Genomic DNA, 24,259 nt, shown 5'->3' with positions numbered 1-24,259 from the left:
GCCTATTAACTTATTGATAGAGCTATTATAGGCAAACTGGGCCGTAGGAAGAATCAGATCCTAATTCCTATTATGATCACTCATTAGACACCTCAAAAGTTTGCCTAAACTCTTGTTAACCACCTCAGTTTGCCCATCAGTTTGGGGGTGGTAAGCGGTAGAAAACTTCAATTTGGTTCCCACCATATGCCAAAGGATTTTCCAGAAATAACTTATAAATCTAACATCCCTATCCGAAACTATGGTATGAGGAAGACCATACAACTTAACAATCTTGTCAAAATAGAGTTTCGCAACTCTGGAAGCATCTGTGGTCTTAGTACAAGGAATAAAATGGACCCTCTTAGAGAAGCGGTCGATAACCACAAAAATGGAATCATGTTTCTTTGCAGTACGTGGAAGCCCAAGAACAAAATCCATACTTACATCTTGCCAAAGGCAAGTGGGAACGGGCAACGGGGTGTAAAGACTAGTATTTTGTTTTCTATTTAGTTAGTTGGCAAGTTCGACATTGACAATTGATAATTGTTTTATCTTTGTTTAAATCCTTACATCAATATCACATCTCAAAGCTCTTTTCAAATCTTTTCTTTTATTTATAATTTATATAGTTCACCTCCCTGTGGTTCGACTCCGGTCTTACCGGGTTATTTATTACTTCGACACTCTTGCACTTGTGATAAGACATCAATCTTTGGTCGTGTCATTAATCTAGAATTATGTTGTATAACCCTTGGTACAATAAATACTTGGCACTTTCATAGCCCAACTATATGGTATAACCAACACCTGTGCTATGAAAGGAACTTGATTTATTGTTAACATAAGTTATAATCATGAATCCCTGACAACATTTATAAGTATTAGCATTATTTGAATAAGATAACTAATGTAATCATGTTAATAACTTATAATCCGATTGGAATCTCCTTTGTGTGTGGTTTCCAGTTGAGTAATAAAAAGAGTTTATACTATACTTGTTTGAAATACCATTAGTGGATCCTCTACTTGACAATTGTTTTATATTTGTTTAAATCCTTAGATCAATATAACATCTCAAAGCTCTTTTCAACTCCTTTTCTGTTATTATCTATTTCTCTATTTGTAGTTTATACAGTTAACCTCCCTGTGGTTCGACCCCGGTCTTGTCCGGTTATTTATTACTTCGAGACTCCTACACTTGGGAGAAGACATCAATCTTTTGATCGTGTCAAGTTTTTGGTCATGTACATTAAATGGTAGACTTTGTAGGGTATCCTCATCATTTTCAGAAAATATGACCGAAGAAGATAACCAGTCGGTTTATAATGAAAATAATGAGAAGGATCGAGTTAGAACACTTCGAGACCATATGAATCCCACAAGAACAAGTGCACCCTCATGCATAGTTTCCCCCCCTAATGCATCTCATTTTAATTTTAAGTCAGACATTATTCAACTTTTACCTTCTTTTCATGACTTAGATCTAGAAAATCTATACTTGCATTTAAGAGAATTTGAAGAAGTCTGTAACACCTATAATGACTTAAATTGTAGCATGAACACCATCAGATTAAAGCTTTTCCCTTTTTCATTAAAAGATAAAGCTAAAACATGGCTACAAAATCTTAAGTCAGGATCTATTCGTGCTTGGGATGAAATGCAACAATAATTTTTAAAGAAATTTTTCCATCTCACATAACAAACTCTTTCAAAAGACAAATCACCACTTTCACTCAAAAACTAGGAGAAACATTTTACCAATGTTGGGATAGGTATTGAGACTTGCTTAATACTTGCCCTCATCATGGTTTTGAAACGTGGAGATTGGTTTCATATTTTTATAAAGGGTTAAAACCTAAAGATAGACAAATGGTGGAATTGATGTGCAATGAAACTTTTGAAGATAAAAACCCTAATAAAGCAATGAAGTACCTAGACTTGCTAACTGAAAATGCTCAAAATTAGGACGCTATATGCACTTATAAGGCACTAAGTAAAACTTAACCTCATACATCTAGTGGAGGAATGTACAATCTTAGGGAAGATTATGACCTCCACGCCAAGTTTGCATCTTTAGCTAGAAAAATCGAGGCACTAGAATTGAAAAAGAGTTGTCAATTAAAATCTGTTCAAGACATTGTGTGTCAAATCTGTGAAACCAATAAACACTCAACCAATGACTGTCCAACTTTGCCTTCTTTCAAGGAATGCCTCCATGAACAAGCCTATGCTTTAAATAGTTTCCAAAGGCCCAATCATAACCCATACTCGCAAATATACAACCATGGTTGGAGAAATCACCTAAATTTTAGTTAGAAGAGTGAAAACAATAATGCACAAATTTCACAACCATTGTTTCAAGCACACCATAATTTCCAAAATTCTCATGGATATGCACCTCTTTATGCTTCACCTCATAAAAGAAATCTTGAGAAAACATTGCATGTATTCATTGAAAAGCAAGAGACAATCAACACTCAATTTGCTCAAAGCATGATAGATTTTAAAGATACTTTTGCAAAGTTCACATATGCTCTTAGTTTTCAAGAGAAAGGTAAGTTTCCATCTCAACCACAACAAAATCCAAAGGGGCAATACAATGCAAATGCAAGTAGTTCTTGAAGCCAACACATAGATCAAGTCAAATCAGTCATCACTCTTCGTAGTGGTAAGTGATTGTGCATCAAAAGTATCATTAAGTCTCTTATTTTACATATGTATTTATTATTTTTATTTGGGTTTTTTATAATAATTGATGTGCTTTTTAGTAATGAAGTTTCTTTTAATGTTTCGATAGGTTTTTGGAGCTTAAATGAATTATTTCAGAAAATTCAACGTCGGAATTCGGAACAAAGAATTGAAGAGAAATTTAGTTGAAGATTGAAGCAAATCTTGGTTCAAATAAGTGCTCCAAATTTGCCCTAAAAATCAATTCTAGTCCAATTCTAGAAAAGAATATCATATGATCTATTTCAAGCCCAAACATGCCTTATGTTGTGTGCAAACTTCAACCATCAAATACTCGAGGTTTCAATGTCAATCTTAGCCCAAATAATAGGTACATTTGTATCCTTATTTGATGCTTAAATTCAGCCCCAAATCAGCCCCAAATCACCTTCCAAATCAGCCCAAACACAATCCATGATCCTACATGTCCACACAACAAATAACATTTGATTTATTTGGGTAATTCATTGATCCAAGAGGGCAAGCACATGGATGGAAAGCTAGAGGGGACATTGTGACATTATTTTGGGTAAAAAGAAGAAAGAGACAACTCATAAAGGAGGAAGAAAAACGTGCACCAAAGTGTTCTCCAAGCTGGCCTGGTTTGATTTTCCATAACACCTTTTGGTGTTTTGCCCATAACTTTTGACTCAGATGTCCAAATGAGCTGTTCTTTAATGATATGGAAAGCTAACAGAATGGCCTATAAATATGTCTCTAATAGCCATCTCCAAAGGAGGCTTTTAAGAGGGTCGAATTGCTGTTCAAAGTTAGAGTCAGATTTGTGTCCGAATTTTTACTGCAATTGTGTTGTGTTCTTCTTTATAGATTTCGGTTCTTTAGATTGTAAAACTTATTATTTCAGTTTGATTTAAGTTATTTCATATTTATTAAAATGTTATTACATATAATCATGGTTGGCTAATCTCCTTCTTGGATCCAAATCAAGGATGATGGTGGTTGAGGTGAGTTCTTTAAGATATGAATGAATCTTAATGTCTATCTTTTCATTTTCTTCATGAATGTTTATTATTGCAAAGAAATTTTAGAAATCATTTAGGTAATGTTATAATCTTGAATTTTTTATGCACAAACCTTAGTTTTGGTATAGAGATTGCTTGATTCAATGTCTTACTTAATATGAAAGTACTTGTTCATTCTTAAGCAATAATCAATCTTCATCTTTTTAAACTTCATCTTTTTTTTGGGATGACCCCTACCTATTTAAATACTGTCCTGACCAAATTGTGAGGTGGTGCATCCCTGATCATGAAATTCCAAGTGTCATTAATTTTTGTCATGCATTAGCCTGTGGTGGGCATTTCTCTTCCAAGAAAACCACTGCTAAGATCTTGCAGTGTGGTTTTTATTGGCCCACCATGTTCAAAGATGTCCATGCCTTCTGTGTTGCATGTGACCGATGCCAACGACTAGGTAACCTCACTAGGCGTAACATGATGCCCCTAAACCCCATTTTTGTTTTGGAAATATTTGATTGTTGGGGGATTGATTTCATGGGACCTTTTCCAAGTTCATTTGGTTACCAATTCATCCTTGTAGCTGTTGATTATGTGTCTAAATGGGTGGAGGCCATTGCATCTCGAACTAATGACCATCGAGTTGTGGTCAAATTCTTGAAAGAAAACATTTTCTCTTGTTTTGGCATGCCCCAGGCTATGATTAGTGATGGGGGAAAACATTTTTGTAACAAGCCCGTTGGGATTTTGATGAGAAAATATGGTGTAATTCACAAGGTCAGTACCCCCTATCATCCACAAACTAGTGGCCAAGCTGAGTTGGCAAATAGGGAGATCAAGAACATTCTAGAGAAAACAGTCAATCCAAACCGTAAAGATTGGTCCCTATGACTAGTTGATGATTTGTGGGCATATCGCACTGCTTACAAGACCTCTTTAGGAATGTCTCCTTATAGGCTAGTTTATGGAAAGCCTTGTCATCTCCCTGTTGAGATTGAGCACCGTGCATATTGGGCCATCCGACAATTCAATGATAATGAAAACGAGGTTGGAAAAAATAGAAAGCTTCAATTGGATGAATTAGATGAACTGAGAAGTGATGCATTTGAAAATGCAAAAATTTCAAAACATAAGATGAAAACCTTGCATGATAAACATATTCTTAGAAAATCCTTTCATGTTGGTCAAAAGGTTCTCTTGTATAATTCACGATTACATGTCTTTCCTGGGAAGTTGAGGACAAAATGGATTGGTCCATTTGTGATTAAATCCATATCTGAGCATGGTGCATTTGAGGTAGAAAATCCTAAGAATAGAAATGTTTTCAAAGTAAATGGTCATCGATTGAAACCTTATCTTGAAAACTTTGTGGCTGAAGTTGAGACATTGGATCTTGAAGATCCAATACCATTGTGGTATCAGAAGTAATGAGTTTTTATTTTTATTTTTTCATATTTTTTTATTTTTTTTCTCTTTCTTCCATCTCTTATATTTTCTTGTTCATGCATTAGGGACAATGCATTATTTTAAGTTGGGGGGTGTGAGGTTCTTTATTTTCAAAAAAAAAAAATTTAATGTTTTCTTTTAGTTGTGATATGCAGGTAAAAAAAAAATCAAGCAAGAAGTCAGCTCATGTCCAAATCAATCAGACATTCATCCTTGAGAACAAAAGGGGAGTAACAGTTTTCTAATCTTTATACTTTTCTTCTCTTTCCTTTTTTTTTACATTGAGGATAATGTAAAACTTAATTTTAGATATTTGATTATGTTGAATGCTTGAGATGACCATGCTTGTTAGAAAAAAAAAATCACATTCGTATGTGAACGAGTCTTGTTTAGGATCAACATTACATTTTTGGATTCATTATTGTGTTGAACATTGCATGCTTTAATTTGGGATAGATAATATCTTATAAAGCAAGATATAGCATACTTTTTTCTTAAGATTATTGAAGTACATCTTTCCTTGTAAAAGTTGTGTGAGTTGTGCGATTATGCATGAAAGATGAGTGTGATGCTTTACTTGTGATCATCCCTTTTGATCTAGTCCTAAACAAGGTTTAAGTAAATAGAGTAATCATTATTACACAAATGTGTACAAAGTTCTATCTACTCCAATGTTTTGAGTTGCTAAGTAACTAGGGGTATTCATCACAAATGTTGATCTTTACGTCAAACGACAGCTTGAAATATGAGTATGCAAAGCACTTTAAGTTTGTGACTTTGTGAGTAACCGGGTGCATTCATCACAAATGTTTGTATTCGCGTCAAAAGGGAAGTGACCACTTAAAGAAAAAGAATAAATAATATCTTCAAAAAAAAAAGAAAAAAAAGAAAAAAATATGTATAGATATTTCTCTAGTTTGCTACTTTGTTTGTAGTAGTAAAAAGGGAAGATTACGAGTTGAGTTTTCGCGTGAATCAATTATGTTGGTTGCATGATAAATACGATTGAATTTGGAATTTTGTATGGATGTTTGATTTAGAGAATGTAAGTATGCTTATTTTTCTTTATTCGTTATTGTGTACCCTAAGTTAAAGATACCAATGTTTGCATGATAGGTCCGTTAAGTGTGATCAGTCAAGCCTAATTATGTTATTATTATTCTTTTTATTTCAAAGGTTTTATGTTTTGTTTTGCTTGAGGACTAGCAAAATCTAAGTTGGGGGGTGTGATTGTGCATCAAAAGTATCATTAAGTCTCGTATTTTACATATGTATTTATTATTTTTATTTGGGTTTTTTATAATAATTGATGTGCTTTTTAATAATGAAGTTTCTTTTAATGTTTCGATAGGTTTTTGGAGCTTAAATGAATTATTTCAGAAAATTCAACGTCAGAATTCGGAACAAAGAATTGAAGAGAAATTTAGTTGAAGATTGAAGCAAATCTTGGTTCAAATAAGTGCTCCAAATTTGCCCCAAAAATCAATTCTAGTCCAATTCTAGAAAAGAATATCATATGATCTATTTCAAGCCCAAACATGCCTTATGTTGTGTGCAAACTTCAACCATCAAATACTCGAGGTTTCAATGTCAATCTTAGCCCAAATAATAGGTACATTTGTATCCTTATTTGATGCTTAAATTCAGCCCCAAATCAGCCCCAAATCACCTTCCAAATCAGCCCAAACACAATCCATGATCCTACATGTCCACACAACAAATAACATTTGATTTATTTGGGTAATTCATTGATCCAAGAGGGCAAGCACATGGATGGAAAGCTAGAGGGGACATTGTGACATTATTTTGGGTAAAAAGAAGAAAGAGACAACTCATAAAGGAGGAAGAAAAACGTGCACCAAAGTGTTCTCCAAGCTGGCCTGGTTTGATTTTCCAGAACACCTTTTGGTGTTTTGCCCATAACGTTTGACTCAGATGTCCAAATGAGCTGTTCTTTAATGATCTAGAAAGCTAACAGAATGGCCTATAAATATGTCTCTAATAGCCATCTCCAAAGGAGGCTTCTAAGAGGGTCGAATTGCTGTTCAAAGTTAGAGTCAGATTTGTGTCCGAATTTTTACTGCAATTGTGTTGTGTTCTTCTTTATAGATTTCGGTTCTTTAGATTGTAAAACTTATTATTTCAGTTTGATTTAAGTTATTTCATATTTATTAAAATGTTATTACATATAATCATGGTTGGCTAATCTCCTTCTTGGATCCAAATCAAGGATGATGGTGTTTGAGGTGAGTTCTTTAAGATATGAATGAATCTTAATGTCTATCTTTTCATTTTCTTCATGAATGTTTATTATTGTAAAGAAATTTTAGAAATCATTTAGGTAATGTTATAATCTTGAATTTTTTATGCACAAACCTTAGTTTTGGTATAGAGATTGCTTGATTCAATGTCTTACTTAATATGAAAGTACTTATTCATTCTTAAGCAATAATCAATCTTCATCTTTTTAAACTTCATTGTAATATCTTCCGATCTAATATCACCATCGTTGATATTAGGTTGAGTTATCTTATATATGTTGAAGGAATCACCAATACATCACCATTAAAATTGATTTGGACCAAGACTTACTTTTTCTTGTCATTTAAAATCTATTTACACTTTTTCATCTTTGAAAACAAATCCATCAATTATTTTCAACCAAGTTATTGTTAATTTAATTTCTCTTGAGTTTTTTTTGTTACCTAGCTTAATTTCTAGATCTAGCTCTCTGTGGATATGACCTCGATCTTACCGAGTTAATTGCTACATCGCACACTCGTGCACTTGCGACATCGCACACTCGTGCACTTGCGAGTTAAAACAAGCCGAACATAAAAAGCGGTCAAGCAGTAAGGTTATTAAAAAACCCACTCTTGAACCTTGTGAGAAAGATGATGAGTCAATCTCTGAGGGTAAGGAAAGGGTTAAATCTAAACATTTCAAAGAAAAGATTGATTCCCCGCCAGCACTTCCATTTCCTCTTGCCATGACCAAATAAATGAAAGTCAATCACAACTCTGAAATCTTTGAAATTTTCAAGTAGGTAAGGATCAATATACCTTTGTTGGATGCTATTAAACAAGTACCTTCTTATGTTAAATTTTTTAAAGATTTGTGCACTGTGAAGAGAAAATTGAATGTGAAAAAGAAAGCCTTTTTAGCCGAACAAGTAAGTGGCATTCTTCAAAACAATAATGCTTTGAAATATAAAGACCCTGGTTGTCCTACAATTTCATGCTTTATTGGAGAACATAAAATTGAAAAAACTTTACTTGATCTTGAAGCTTGATTAGTACTTAAAAGTGCATTTTTATCAAGGTTTTATATCATCATTTTGCACTTAAAGTATCAATAACTCCTTAACTAAAGCATGTTTTATAATAACATATCTAATTATATAAGATACCTTTAATTTATGGTAAATGTTCATCTTAAATGCAGGTCTATCACATAAATGAAAGAATTGATTGTTGGGTTGAAGTACTGAAATTGAAAGGACAAAGAGATGGCCAAACTTAGAAAAGAGATGCTGGTGCAGTCCAAACTGGAACACTGTTCGGTAATTGGGTCATATCTGGAGCTGTAGATCTTGGATTTAGGTCCGTTTTATATGGATGGAAAGATAAGACATAGGCCTACAACTTTCATGTGGAGCCCAAGATTTAAAAAGGCCGTTTTCAAGTCCAAATTGTAACAACAACGAAGAAGTCCGAATCTGTCCTACAGCCCAGACACTGTTCAGTGTTCAGCCCATATCTCGAGTTCTAGAAGTCCAAATGATCTCAAAGTTTTACCCTGGAAAGATGAGACAATTTCCTAGAACTTTCATGATTAAAGTTTGTTCAAATTATGACGTCATCAATGACGTTTTTGGAAGACAAGAAGATAAGAATTGTCACCAAGTCAAGATGTGGCCACCCACTCATCAATTAGTCAACAAATCAATAGTTCCGAATTTTGGCCTATAAAAGGAGGCATTTGCCATGTATTTAGGCATCTTGGTTTTCAGATCAAGATCATGCTCTTGCTCTCTCTTTATATTTTGTAATGCTTAAGTTTTGCTTATATTAATCTCTTGCTTATGCTTTTCATTTCCTTTCCTTGTTTATTTATGTTTCTTTCTTTCATTATGTCTAGCTAAGTTAATTATGTCAAGGTGAAAAGGGTACACTAATGGTGTAAGAATAAGTATAATATAAACTTAACATGGACCTTAATGTTGGATACTAACATGCTTTATATTTGTTATCTTGTTCACTTTTAATACTTTGCTTGTTAAATGGTTAATCTAGATTTATGTTGTATAACACTTGGTACAACAAATACTTGGCACTTTCATAGCCCATACTGTATGGTATAACCGACACCTGAGCTATGAAAGGAACTTGATTTGTTGTTAACATAAGTTATAATCATGAATGCCTGAAAACATTTACAAGTATTAGCATTATTCGAATAAGATAGCTAATGTAATCATGTTAACAATTTATAATCTGATTGGAACCTCCTTGTGTGTGGTTTCCACTTGAATAATAAGGGTTTATACTATACTTGTTTCAAATACCATTAGTGGATCCTCTAACCTTGACATTTGTTGTTATCATTGTTTAATCCTTACGTTAATCTTTCATCTCAAAGTTCTCATCAACTTCCTCTTCTTCTTCACTATTATTATTATCACTATTATTATTATTGTTGTTGTTGTTGTTGTTGTTGTTATTATTGTTGTTACTATTGTTGTAGTATTATTGTTGCTTATAATTTATACAAGTAACCTCCCTGTGGTTCGACCCCGGTCTTGCTGGGTTATTTATTACTTCGACACTCCTGCACTTGGGAGAAGACATCAATCTTTTGGTCGTGTCAAGTTTTTGGCGCCGTTGCCGGGGAGGTAAATTCTTGTACAAATTATAGTATTTATTTTATTTTCCCTTTTCTCTTTTCTCTTTTCTTGTATCTAACTTTGTTTCTTTTGTTTTGTTTCTCTTTCTTTTATTTTCTTCTTCCTTTTATTCTCTTCTTACACGTGCATGAGAGTGTGGTCACGTACATTAAGTGGTAGACTTTGTAGGGTATCCTCATCATTTTCAGAAAATATGGCTGAAGAAGATAACCAATCGCTTCATAATGAGAATAATGAGAATATTCGGGTTAGAACTCTTAGAGACCACATGAATCCCACAAGAACAAGTGCACCCTCATGCATAGTTTTTCCTCCTGATGCATCTCATTTTAATTTTAAGATAGGCATTATTCAACTTTTACCATCTTTTCATGGCTTAGATTTAGAAAATCCATACTTGCATTTAAGGGAATTTGAGGAGGTTTGCAACATGTATAATGACTCAAATTGTAGCATGAACACCATTAGATTAAAGCTTTTTCCTTTTTCATTAAAAGATAAAACTAAAACATGGCTACAAAATTTGAGACCAGGATCCATTCGTGCTTGGGATGAAATGCAACAACAATTTTTAAAGAAGTTTTTTCCATCCCACAGAACAAACTCTTTCAAAAGACAAATCATTACTGTCTCTCAAAAACCAGGAGAAACATTTTACCAATGTTGGGATAGGTATCGAGACTTGCTTAATACTTGCCCCCATCATGGTTTTGAAACATGGAGATTAGTTTCACATTTTTATGAAGGGTTAACTCCTAGAGATAGGCAAATGGTTGAATTAATGTGCAATGGAACTTTTGAGGATAAAGACCCTAATGAAGCAATGGAATACCTAGACTTGCTAGCTGAAAATGCGCAAAATTGGGACACCACAGGTACTTATGAGGCACCAAGTAAAACCCAACCTCATACATCTAGTGGAGGTATGTACAACCTTAGGGAAGATCATGACCTCCAAGCCAAGTTTGCATCTTTAGCTAGAAAGGTTGAGGCACTAGAATTAAAAAAGAGTGGTCAATTAAAATCTGTTCAAGACATTGCATGCCAAATCTGTGAAACCAACGAACATTCAACCAATGACTGTCCAACCTTGCCTTCTTTTAAAGAATGTCTCTATGAACAAGCCCATGCATTAAACAGTTTTCAAAGGCCCAATCATAACCCATATTCGCAAACATATAACCCTGGTTGGAGAAATCATCCAAATTTCAGTTGGAAGAGTGAGAACAATAATGCTCAAACTTCACAGCCATCGTTTCAAGCACATCATAATTTCCAAAATTCTCATGGATATGCACCTCCTTATGCTCCCCCTCCTAGAAGAAATCTTGAGGAAACATTGCATGCATTTATGGAAAAGCAAGAGGCAATTAACACTCAACTTGCTCAAAGCATGACAGATTTTAAAGATACTCTTGCAAAGTTCACATCTGCTCTCAGTTTCCAAGAGAAAGGTAAGTTTCCATCTCAACCACAACAAAATCCAAAGGGGCAATACAATGTAAATGCAAGTAGTTCTGGAAGCCAACACATGGATCACGTAAAATCAGTCATCACTCTTCGTAGTGGTAAGGTTATTGAAAAACCTATTCTTGAACCTTGTGAGAATGATGATGAGTCAATCTCTGAGGGTAAGGAAGGGGTTGAATCTGATCATTGCAAAGAAAAAACTGATTCTCCGCCAGCACTTCCATTTCCCCATGCCATGACTAAACAAAGGAAAGTCAATCACAACTCTGAAATCTTTGAAACTTTCAAACAAGTAAGGATCAATATACCTTTGTTGGATGCTATTAAACAGGTTCCTTCTTATGCTAAATTTTTGAAAGATCTGTGCACTGTGAAGAGAAAACTGAATGTGAAAAAGAAAGCCTTTTCAGCCGAACAAGTAAGTGCCATTCTTCAGAACAATAATGCTTTGAAATATAAAGACCCTGGTTGTCCTACAATTTCTTGCTTTATTGGAGAACATAAAATTGAAAGAGCCTTACTTGATCTTGGAGCTAGTGTGAATTTACTTCCATATTCAGTTTTTCAAAGTCTCAATCTAGGTGAGTTAAAACCAACTTCTGTAACTCTTTTACTTGCCGATAGATCTGTAAAACTGCCTAGAGGAATAGTTGAAGATGTGTTAGTACAAGTCGATAAGTTCATTTATCCTGTGGATTTTATTGTCTTGGACACACAACCTGTTGAAGCATGCAATTCATTTCCTGTTATTTTAGGACGTCCATTTCTTGCAACTTCTAATGCATTGATTAATTGTAGGAATGGACTGATGAAGCTATCATTTGGGAACATGACATTGGAGATGAATATTTTCAACATTTGCAAGCAACCTCGAGATGATAATGATTTACAAGAAGTAGATTTTATTGAAGAATTGGTTTATAATCAATTTGAATCTACTTTGAGTAATACTGAGTTTGATGAATTTGAAGATTTGCAAATGACTTATTCTCAGGAAGAAATCACGGATGAAAAAGGCATTGAAAATGTTGATGCGAATCTTTTGTCAAGAGTGACAACAGATTCGATATCTAACATCACACCAACCGATGATTACTTTCCTGACAAATCACTTTCTCTTAGTTCAATGCCTTGGGTTGCTAAAAATATCAATTTCCTTGCCTCAGGAGACTTGCCAACTCATTGGAGTACCGAAGACAAAGGTAAGTTTTTGAACGAAGTGAAGAAATTTTATTGGGATGACCCTAACTTATTTAAACATTGTCCTGATCAAATATTTCAAAGATGCATTGCGGACAATGAGGTAAGTAGTGTCATTAAATTTTGTCATTCTGAAGCGTGTGGGAGTCATTTCTCATCAAAAAAGACCATTGCGAAAATCTTTCAAAATGGATTTTATTGGCCCACCATGTTCAAAGACACACATGCATTCTGCAAAACTTGTGAAAATTGTCAAAAAGTTGATACTGGTCAAAAAGTTTTGCTTTATAATTCTTGACTCCATTTATTTCCTGGAAAGTTAAGATCAAGATGGAGCGGTCTATTTATTGAGAAACATGTGTATCCTTATAGGGCCTTTGATATTGAGAATCCAAAGAATGATAATGTTTCTAAGAGAAATGGACATCGTTTGAAAACTTACTTTGATAATTTTCCTAGTGAAAATGAATCCATTGGTTTGAATGATCCTGTAGATAAAGTTTGATTATTTTGTTTTTCTCACATTGTTTTTGTGTTTCCTTTTGGTGTGACTCTTGTTTTACTAGTCTCTCATCCCGGTCAAATGGCGGACAACGGTACTCCGTGACTTCAGTCGGTTCTTTCAGTTTCCCATAATAACTGATATCTGTATATATTTGTGCAATTCTTTGCTCTTTCTCTCTTCTTTGAATCTCTTCTCCAATTCTCATTTCAAAATGGACACCACTCTTGAAAAATTGAGAAAGTATTTTCCCGCTCTGCCTCAGAATGCGATTACAAAAATTTACCGTGCTAGGTGTGCAAGATTGAAGTTGTTAATGGATCATGGAATTCCTGAAGATATTCGTTGGTTGATTGAAGCAAAGGTCCGATTATCAGGTGAGTCCTCCAATTCTTTCATTTCACACATGCCTGGAACAAGTAAAAGCACTTTTGCAAAGAAACGTCGTGCAAAACGACTGAAAGTCTGTCACAAATGTGCCAGATGGACTTGTAATGCAACATGTCATTCTTTAGGAATGATATCTATAAACCGTGAAGATAAAATACAATTCATTAAGGATGGCCTGAGTAAGGGGTCTTTAGATAATCTTTTGTTGACCCTTGAGACGCATCCTAGTGGAGATGTGCATCGTGCAATTCATGATTTATGGCCCCATTTTCATAAAGAACATGATAGACTTAGTCTTGGGAATCTGACTAAAAAAGACCCTGTTTGCCAGTTTTTAAGAAAACTAGATGGGAAGCCTATCCCCGACCCATAGAGGGCGTTTAAGCCGTTCTTGGACGTAAAACCAAGGGAAGATGTGAGCCACAATCACAACTACGATTTGAGTTTGAGTTTGTAAAAATTTATGTCTTTCAGTTTTATTAATAGCATAATATTTTTTTTTTCTGTTTTGTTATCTCTTATATTTGTTTAAGTGTGTTTCAGGTTTGTCAGTGTTCGTTGTTTCAGGTGATGTCTTCTATACTCTATCTTTCTACCTTAAGACATTGAGGACAATGTCTCGTTTTGATTGGGGGGAGAGGGTAGTAGTATTTAAAAAAAAAAAAAAAAAAACTAACCAACTAACTGTTTTTGTTTTAAAAAACCATTTGGCAAAACTGTTATTACTAGGATGGCAGAGTAAGGGGGAATGACTCTTGAGACGCATCTTAGTAAACATTTTCTAATGGTTATTTGCAATATTCATAACAAGGCCTATTCGAATACTTCTTGAAATATTCAGGTTTACAAACTCTCGTATTGTTATCACTTGGTTCTGCTCATATACTCATTTAACAAATATTCTTAAACCTTCATTTTCACACACACACTTTAACATATGATTGTGGGTTGCACATTGGATTATTACATTATTTATGTTCTTTTGTTAAAGGTAACAACTAAGGGATAGGGATAGTCTATAATTTTCAAAAAAAAAACAAAAAGAAAATGATGATAATAAAAACGTAGATAAGTTTGATTTCGTAGCCTCCCTAACCTAAGCAATTAAGCCTGAAGGGGTGTTTTAACACCTAATACCCTAAAGTCAACTGACTTGGGAGCTATTGGCCCAAAGCTTGTTACATGGGTTAAGGAGAAAAGCCTAAGGGAATCAAACATTGCACTATCTACGTATCAGTATCTGCAACCCGAGTTACTAAGCTCGTAGGGGTGTCTCAACACCTAATGCCCTAAGATCAACTGGTCTGGGAGTCATTAGCCGAAAGCTCGTTACATGGGTTAAAGATGCATTGTGTTTTAAGTTATATGTATCGATATTAAAAAAAAAAAGAAAAAAAGAAAAAAAAAGAGTAAAATAAAATAAAATAAAATAATCCCAACCCAAGGAAGTTAACCTTAAACATTAGAAAAAAATATTGTTTTCTTCCAATAAAAGCCCCATCATCTATGTTTCATACATTGAGCACATAACAAGGAAGGTTTATTAATATTTTGTTTAAGAGATATTGAGCAGATATATAAATTTAATGAGAGTTTGTTTATCTGGATAGATTAATGGAAGTTGAATGATGAATGCCTTGCTTTGTGGAATTTGCAAATTGTTTTTCTACTTTAACGCTTTAATTACTAGGGACTAGTAATAAGCTGGTTGGGGGGTGTGATTAGTACTTAAAAGTGCATTTTTATCAAGGTTTTATATCATCATTTTGCACTTAAAGTATCAATAACTCCTTAACTAAAGCATGTTTTATAATAACATATCTAATTATATAAGATACCTTTAATTTATGGTAAATATTCATCTTAAATGCAGGTCTATCACATAAATGAAAGAATTGATTGATGGGTTGAAGTACTGAAATTGAAAGGACAAAGAGATGGCCAAACTTAGAAAAGAGATGCTGGTGCAGTCCAAACTGGAACACTGTTCGGTAATTGGGTCATATCTGGAGCTGTAGATCTTGGATTTAGGTCCATTTTATATGGATGGAAAGATAAGACATAGGCCTACAACTTTCATGTAGAGCCCAAGATTTAAAAAGGCCGTTTTCAAGTCCAAATTGTAACAACAACGAAGAAGTCCGAATCTGTCCTGCAGCCCAGACACTGTTCAGTGTTGAGCCCATATCTCGAGTTCTAGAAGTCCAAATGATCTCAAATTTTTACCCTGGAAAGATGAGACAATTTCCTAGAACTTTCATGATTCAAGTTTGTTCAAATTATGACGTCATCAATGACATTTTTGGCAGACAAGAAGATAAGAATTGTCACCAAGTCAAGATGTGGCCACCCACTCATCAATTAGTCAACAAATCAATAGTTCCGAATTTTGGCCTATAAAAGGAGGCATTTGCCATGTATTTAGGCATCTTGGTTTTCAGATCAAGATCATGCTCTTGCTCGCTCTTTATATTTTGTAATGCTTAAGTTTTGCTTATATTAATCTCTTGCTTATGCTTTTCATTTCCTTTCCTTGTTTATTTATGTTTCTTTCTTTCATTATGTCTAGCTAAGTTAATTATGTCAAGGTGAAAAGGGTACACTAATGGTGTAAGAATAAGTATAATATAAACTTAACATGGACCTTAATGTTGGATACTAACATGCTTTATATTTGTTATCTTGTTCACTTTTAATACTTTGCTTGTTAAATGGTTAATCTAGATTTATGTTGTATAACACTTGGTACAACAAATACTTGGCACTTTTATAGCCCATACTGTATGGTATAACCGACACCTGAGCTATGAAAGGAACTTGATTTGTTGTTAACATAAGTTATAATCATGAATGCCTGAAAACATTTACAAGTATTAGCATTATTCGAATAAGATAGCTAATGTAATCATGTTAACAATTTATAATCTGATTGGAACCTCCTTGTGTGTGGTTTCCAATTGAATAATAAGGGTTTATACTATACTTGTTTCAAATACCATTAGTGGATCCTCTAACCTTGACATTTGTTGTTATCATTGTTTAATCCTTACGTTAATCTTTCATCTCAAAGTTCTCATCAACTTCCTCTTCTTCTTAACTATTATTATTATCACTATTATTATTATTATTATTATTATTATTATTGTTGTTGTTGTTGTTGTTGTTATTGTTGTTACTATTGTTGTAGTATTATTGTTGCTTATAATTTATATAAGTAACCTCCCTGTGGTTCGACCCCGGTCTTGCTGGGTTATTTATTACTTCGACACTCCTGCACTTGGGAGAAGACATCAATCTTTTGGTCGTGTCAAAGCTAGTGTGAATTTACTTCCATATTCAGTCTTTCAGAGTCTCAATCTAGGTGAGTTAAAACTAACTTCTGTAACTCTTTTAGTTGCCGATAGATCTGTAGAAGTGCCTAGAGGAATAGTTAAAGATGTGTTAGTACAAGTTGATAAATTCATTTATCTTGTGGATTTTGTTGTCTTGGATACACAACCTGTTGAAGCATGTAATTCAATTCCTGTTATTTTAGGACATCCATTTCTTGCAACTTCTAATGCATTGATTAATTGTAGGAATGGACTGATGAAGTTATGATTTGGAAACATGACATTGGAGATAAATATTTTCAACATTTGCAAGCAACCTGGAGATGATAATGATTTACAGGAAGTGGATTTTATTGAAAAATTAGTTCATGATCAATTTCAAACCACTTCCAGTGAAACTGAGATTGATGAATCTGACGATTTGCAAATGATCTATTTTTAGGAAGAATCAAATGCAAGTAATTGGAGACCACAAATTGAAGGATTGCCACCATGATCAATTGAGTCCGTACCTTCAAGTATTCAACCACCAAAACCTGATTTGAAGTCATTACCATTCAATCTCAAATACTCATTTTTAGGAGAAAATGAAACTTTTCCGATAATAATTTCTTCCAAACTTAATGCACATCAAGAAGGTAAGTTATTACAAACTCTGAAAATGCACACAAATGCATTAGGATGGACCATAGTTGACATAAAAGGAATTAGTCCTTTGATTTGCACACACATGATTTATTTGGAGGAAAATGCTAAACCTTCTAGAGAAATGCAACGAAGGCTTAATCTTAATATGAAAGAAGTAGTGAGGAATGAAGTCATTAAACTTCTAGATAATGGAATCATTTATCCTATTTCTGATAGCAAATGGGTAAGTCCTACACAAGTTGTACCTAAGAAGTCTGGAGTTACTGTGATAACAAATGAGAAAAATGAGTTTATTCCAACTATGACTATTACTAGTTGGTGCATGTGCATTGACTATAGGAAACTTAATTCAATTACTAGAAAAGATCATTTTCCTTTACCTTTCATGGATCAAATCCTAGAAAGAGTTGCAGGTCATGAATTTTATTGTTTCCTAAATGGCTATTTAGGTTACAACCAAATTGAAATTGCATTGGAAGATCAAGAGAAAACTACCTTTACACGTCCATTCAGTACTTTTGCATATCAAAGGATGCCTTTTGGATTATGTAATACACTAGCCACATTTCAAAGATGCATGCTTAGCATATTCAGTGATATGGTTGAATGTTTTCTTAAGATTTCTATGGATGATTTTTCTATTTTTGGTGATTCATTTGATAATTGTTTGACTAACTTAGAAAAGGTTTTGAGTAGGTTTGAAGAGAAGAATCTTGTACTAAATTGGAAAAAATGTCATTTTATGGCAACAAACAGCATTGTACTTGGTCACATTGTTTCATCAATAGGAATTGAGGTTGACAAATCAAAAATCGAGTTAATTGCCAACTTACCAACACCAAAATCTGTTAAAGATGTTAGATCATTTTTAGAACATGCTGGTTTTTATAGAAGGTTTATCAAAGATTTTAGTGTAATATCTAAGCCATTGAGTAACCTTCTAACAAAGGATAATATTTTTGAATGGACTGAACATTGTGAAGAAGCCTTTGTTAAACTTAAAAACTTGCTTACTTCTGCTCCTGTCATTCAACCTCCTGATTGGTCGTTACCTTTTGAAATAATATGTGACGCTAGTGATTATGTCGTGGGTGCTGTCTTGGGACAAAGAAAAGATAAGAAACCTTATGTGATTTACTATGCAAGTAAAACTTTAAATAATGCTCAAATGAATTACACCACCACTGAAAAAGAATTACTTGCAGTAGTATTTGCATGTGAAAAATTCAGGACTTATCTTGTTGGCTCACCTGTTGTTGTTTTTAGTGATCATGCAGCATTGAAATATCTTCTTTCTAAGAAGGATTCTAAGGCTATATTTGTGTGGTGGATTTTGTTAATTCAAGAATTTGATATCACAATCAAAGACAAGAAAGGCACCGAAAATGTTGTCGCAGATCATTTGTCAAGATTGACAACAGTTTCGAAATCTGACATCACACCAATCGATGACTACTTTCCTGATGAATCTTTACTTTCTGTCTCTACAATGCCTTGGTTTGCTAATATTGTTAATTTTCTTGTTTCAGGACCATTGCCAGCTCATTGGAGTAACAAAGCCAAAAGAAAGTTCTTGAACGAAATGAAGAACTTTTATTAGGATGACCCTTATTTATTCAAATATTGTCCTGATCAAATATTTTGAAGATGCATTCCTGACAATGAGGTAAGTAGTGTCATTAAATTTTGTCATTCTGAGGCATGTGGGGTTCATTTCTCATCAAGAAAGACAACTGCAAAAATCTTACAAAGTGGATTTTAATGGCCCACCATGTTCAAGGACTCACATGCATTCTACAAGACTTGTGAAAATTGTCAAAAGTTAGAATCTATTTCAAAACGTCACATGATGCCTTTAAATCATATTCTTGTCATTGAGATCTTTGACTGTTGGGGTATAGATTTCATGGGTCCATTTCCTCCATCATTTGGTTTCTTGTACATATTAGTCATAGTAGATTATGTTTCAAAATGGATAGAGGCAATTCCAAGTCGAAACAATGACCACAAAATAGTGATAAAGTTTTTAAAAGAAAATATTTTGACTCGATTTGGAATCCCTCGAGCCATGATAAGTGATGGTGGAACACATTTCTGCAACAAGCCATTTGAGTCTTTAATGAAGAAATATGGAATCACACACAAAGTTGCCACCCCTTATCACCCTCAGACAAGTGGACAGGTAGAACTTGCTAATAGGGAGATCAAACAAATCTTGGAAAAAACATTGAAACCTAATAGGAAGGACTGGTCTTTAAGACTTAATGATGCACTTTGAGCTTATCATATTGCTTTTAAAACATCATTAGATATGTTATCTTATAGGTTAGTCTATGGAAAATCTTGTCACTTGCTTGTGGAATTTGAACATAAAGCTTATTGGGCTATTAAAGCTTTCAATTCAAACCTTGATGATGCTACTCAGCTGTGAAAATTACAAATAAATGAGCTTGAGGAAATAAGAAATGATGCATATGAAAATTCAAGAATTCATAAAGCAAGAATCAAAGAATTTCATGACAAGAAAATACTGAGAAAAGCATTCAATGTTAGTCAAAAAGTTTTGCTTTATAATTCTCTACTCCATTTATTTCCTGGAAAACTAAGATCAAGATGGAGCAGTCCTTTTATTGTGAAACATGTGTATTCATATGAGGCCTGTGATATCGAGAATCCAAAGAATGATAATGTTTTCAAGGTAAATGGCATCGTTTGAAAGTTTACTTTGATAATTTTCAGTTGAAAATGACTCTATTGAATTGAGTGATCCTGTATATAAAGATTGATTTTTTTTTTCTCATATTGTTTTTTTGTGTTTCCTTTTGGTGTGAATTTTGTTTTTCTAGTCTCTCTTACCCCGATCAAATGGCGGATAATGGTACTCTGTGACTTTTAAGTCGGTTCTTTTAGTTTCCCATAATAACTGATATCTGTGTATATATTTGTGCAATTCTTTGCTCTTTCTCCTTTCTTCGCATCTCTTCTCCAATTCTCATTTGAAAATGGACACTTATAAGGCCTGACCTACTCCCCCTTGCAGAATATTGTCCATTATGGCTCAGCCTAACCCGACTTCCACGCCTCACGATTTTGTTCCTAGTGACCCATAGGCCCTAAAACGCGTCCTACAAAGTTAGGTACCAACTGCTTTAAGATGCCCGGACACTGGACACTCTTCTTTCGATGTGGGATGTTACAATCCCCCCATCTTAAGAACGAGCCATCCTCGGCTCTGATACCATATGTAAGGCCTGACCCACTTCCCTGTGCAGAATATTATCCGTTATGGCTCAGCCCAACCCGGCTTCCACGCCTCACGGTTTTATTCCTAGTGACCCACATGCCCCAAAACACGTCCTACAAGGTTAGGTACCAACTGCCTTAATATGCCCTGGCTTTGGACACTTTTCTTTTGATGTGGGATGTTACAATCCCCTCACCTTAAGAACGAGCCGTCCTCGGCTCTGATACCATATGTAAGTCCCAACCCACTCCCCCTTGCAGAATATTATCCGTTATGGCTTAACCCAACTCGGCTTCCACGCCTCACAGTTTTGTTCCAGGTGACCCACAGGCCCCAAAACGCGTCCTACAAGGTCAGGTACCAATTGCCTTAATATGCCCTGGCTCTGGACACTCTTCTTTTGATGTGAGATGTTACAACACCACTCTTGAAAAATTGAAAAAGTATTTTCTTGCTTTGCCTCCAAATGTGATTACAAAAATTTACCGTGCTAGGTGTGCAAGATTGAGGTTGTTAATGAATCATGGAATTACTGAAGATATTCGCTGGCTAATTGAAGCAAAGGTCTAATTATCATGTGAGTCCTCCAATTCTTTCAATTCGTACATGCCTGGAACATGTAAAAGCACTTTTACAAAGAAACATTGTGCAAAACGACTGAAAGTGTACCACAGATGTGCCAGATGGACTTGTAATGCAACATGTCGTTCTTTAGGAATAGTATCTGTAAACCATGAAAATAAAATACAATTTATTAAGGATGGCATGAGTAAGTGGTCTTTAGATAATCTTCTATTGACTCTTGAGACACATAGTAATGGAGATGTACATTGTACAATTCATGATTTATGACCACAATTCCATAAAGAACATGCTCGACATAGTCTTGGGAATCTGACTAAAAAGACCTTGTTTGACAGTTTTTAAGAAAATTGGATGGGAAGCCTATCCCTGACCCATATAGGGCATTTAAGCCATTCTTGGACGTAAAACCAAGGGAAGATGCGAGCCACAATCACAACTACTTGTACATACCCATGTTTTTTTTTTTAAAAAAAAAGAGAGAGAGTGAGACTCTAGCTGGCCTACATATATGTAACATCCCCCATTCTGGGATAAAAACAACACTCTCATGTCAATTGAAAACAGAGTAAATTTTTTTCCCCTATGGATTTCATATTAAAATCTACTGAAATTTCGACGGAGTCCCTCCTATACCGGAAGGTCCCAAGTTATCGACATGTAACCTGTTTACACTTCTAATAACTCGCATCTCATAACTTAATCCTGACCCAATCATCTTAGGTTTCAATTTTCACAAATATTCTCACACCTATTACCCACAATATTCATGATATACATTATATAACAAAATATCATTATAGATGGATAAAAATAAATAAATACATAGACATGAAAAATGGTTATATGAACTACAGAGATTAAGTTCATTCAATCAAGTTTAAACATTAATTATACAAATTAAGGTATACAAACATTTTTATATTTACAAAATACAAGGGTATACCCCCTAAAACCTAAATTACAAGAAGGGAACATAAGCTAGGATCTACTCTTGTCATGCATGTGATGTTCCTGAAACAAAATACATATTATTGAAAGGTGAATATTATATAAATATAACAACATGAATATCTAACAATTTCAATAGGGTAACATGCATTCATATTTTGTTTACTTCTCCTTTCTAATTTTCATTAGAATCTCTTCCTTATTCAACTATTAATAACCATTCCCTCTTTCACTATTAACCTCCATTCCAGACTTTATAAAATCAAACATGATTATCTTTGTTTAACATATTACCGATACCCCTTTCATTTGTATCATCATCATCATCCTGTAGGAGTCGATGAAAGGTGATCCCCTTACCCGGGATCCTAACATACACTAAATGTATGCTAGCCAATACATGGTGATCCCCCGGGATCCTAACATACACTAAATGTATGCTAGCCAAAACATGGCGATCCCCTTACTCGGGATCCTAACATACATTGTATGCTAGTTTACGCCTCAAATCACACTTCTCATATTTCATTTGTCAGTGATAATTTCATTACATAGCAATTCACACAACAACCTTTCCCCTTGAGTATACATACATTCAGTAATTCACATTTCACATCGGTAATATATATTAAATCATGGAATTTAACTCGAAGGTAAAGGTGTTATTCACCTACCTGCAATAGAAGCTCTACTCGTGCTCCCCTGCTGCTGCTGTTGCACCACACCTGTGGTCCCTCCTGCAAAACACAGGTTTATCTCAAAAATTTTCCTCACTCAAGGATATGTTTTATAATAACCATATCAACCACCAATAAGTCTTTCTTTCAGTCATTTCTTAATATTTTACATTTTTCTCATTTTACCCATTATTATTGTTGTTCTTTGTCCAACCCCAGTAACAACTAACTAAGCACAACACCAAGAGGAAATTCCAAATATCAACAACCAACATGACCATAACACAAGGATCACTTCCAAACCATAGAGGTAAACCCAACAAAATAACAACCATTAGCGTATAATAGCCAAGCGGGCAGATTATCTACAACAATTAGGAAGGGCCAGGAGGTTAACCAACTGTCCATAGATTTCCTGGTCTTTTCCCAGCAGATATACCTAGAGCAATATCTGACAGAATAGGAGAAGTGTCCTGTAGTAGCAAGCCTGTACGCTAAGATGGATAACGTCCCTTGCTCTTTCCAGAAAAAGGATCAAGAGGTCCAGGTTTCCCATTCCCAGAGGAGTCAGACCCAGATGAATCTGCAGGATTGCTAGAAGAGGACAGAACAGGCAGGTCGGATGTGGCATCCCGAGGAAGTTTTGCCTTTTTCCTCCTTCTATCAGCTTCCTGATTCCCTGTTGCAGCCTCATCAATGGGACAGGAAACACCTGGGGAAGGGCTTAAGATTGGTTTCACTTCAGCTACATCCTCCGAAGGGCCAGAAAGAGATACATGTGCTCTCTTAGCCGGCGCAGGGGTAGGCAAGTCTTAAGTGTCAGTACCAAGGTTCAAACGGGCAGAACTAAAGTGCCCAGGCATGTGGTAGTGGGAGCAAAGCTAGGTGATGCAACCATATTATTCAATAGTTTCACCCACATTTAACTAGTGTTTTGCCTATGTTTTATATATAAAATTCCTTGATATTCTTTGTTTTATGTTTTGAAGGCACTTTTGGATGAAAGATGCAAAAAGGAGTAAATTGGAGATAATTGGCAGATTTGACCTTCAGTCGATGTTTTGTGCAGAGCGTGAGCTCTAGAGGTTGAAATGAAGTGATTCCAATGGAATTAAAAAGGTAACATCCATACCTTTCTGGACATCTAAGGCAAGAAAATAAAATAACGAAGAGCATGGAAATCGCAGCCTTCAAAGTCAAATCTCGCAATCTGCCAGTGTTGACC

At 34.7% G+C, this 24,259-nt stretch overlaps 1 pseudogene; it reads left to right on the top strand.

Annotated features, from left to right (window-relative positions):
• The window catches only part of LOC133681369 (uncharacterized), a 28,545-nt pseudogene extending 8,687 nt beyond the window's left edge, over positions 1-19,858 (top strand).
• Positions 19,859-24,259: the final 4,401 nt, after the last annotated feature.

The sequence above is a fragment of the Populus nigra genome, chromosome 1, assembly GCF_951802175.1.
Source record: "Populus nigra chromosome 1, ddPopNigr1.1, whole genome shotgun sequence".
Lineage (NCBI taxonomy): Eukaryota > Viridiplantae > Streptophyta > Magnoliopsida > Malpighiales > Salicaceae > Populus > Populus nigra.
Note: the sequence above shows the minus strand (reverse complement) of the source record. Positions and strands in the feature narration are given on the sequence as shown.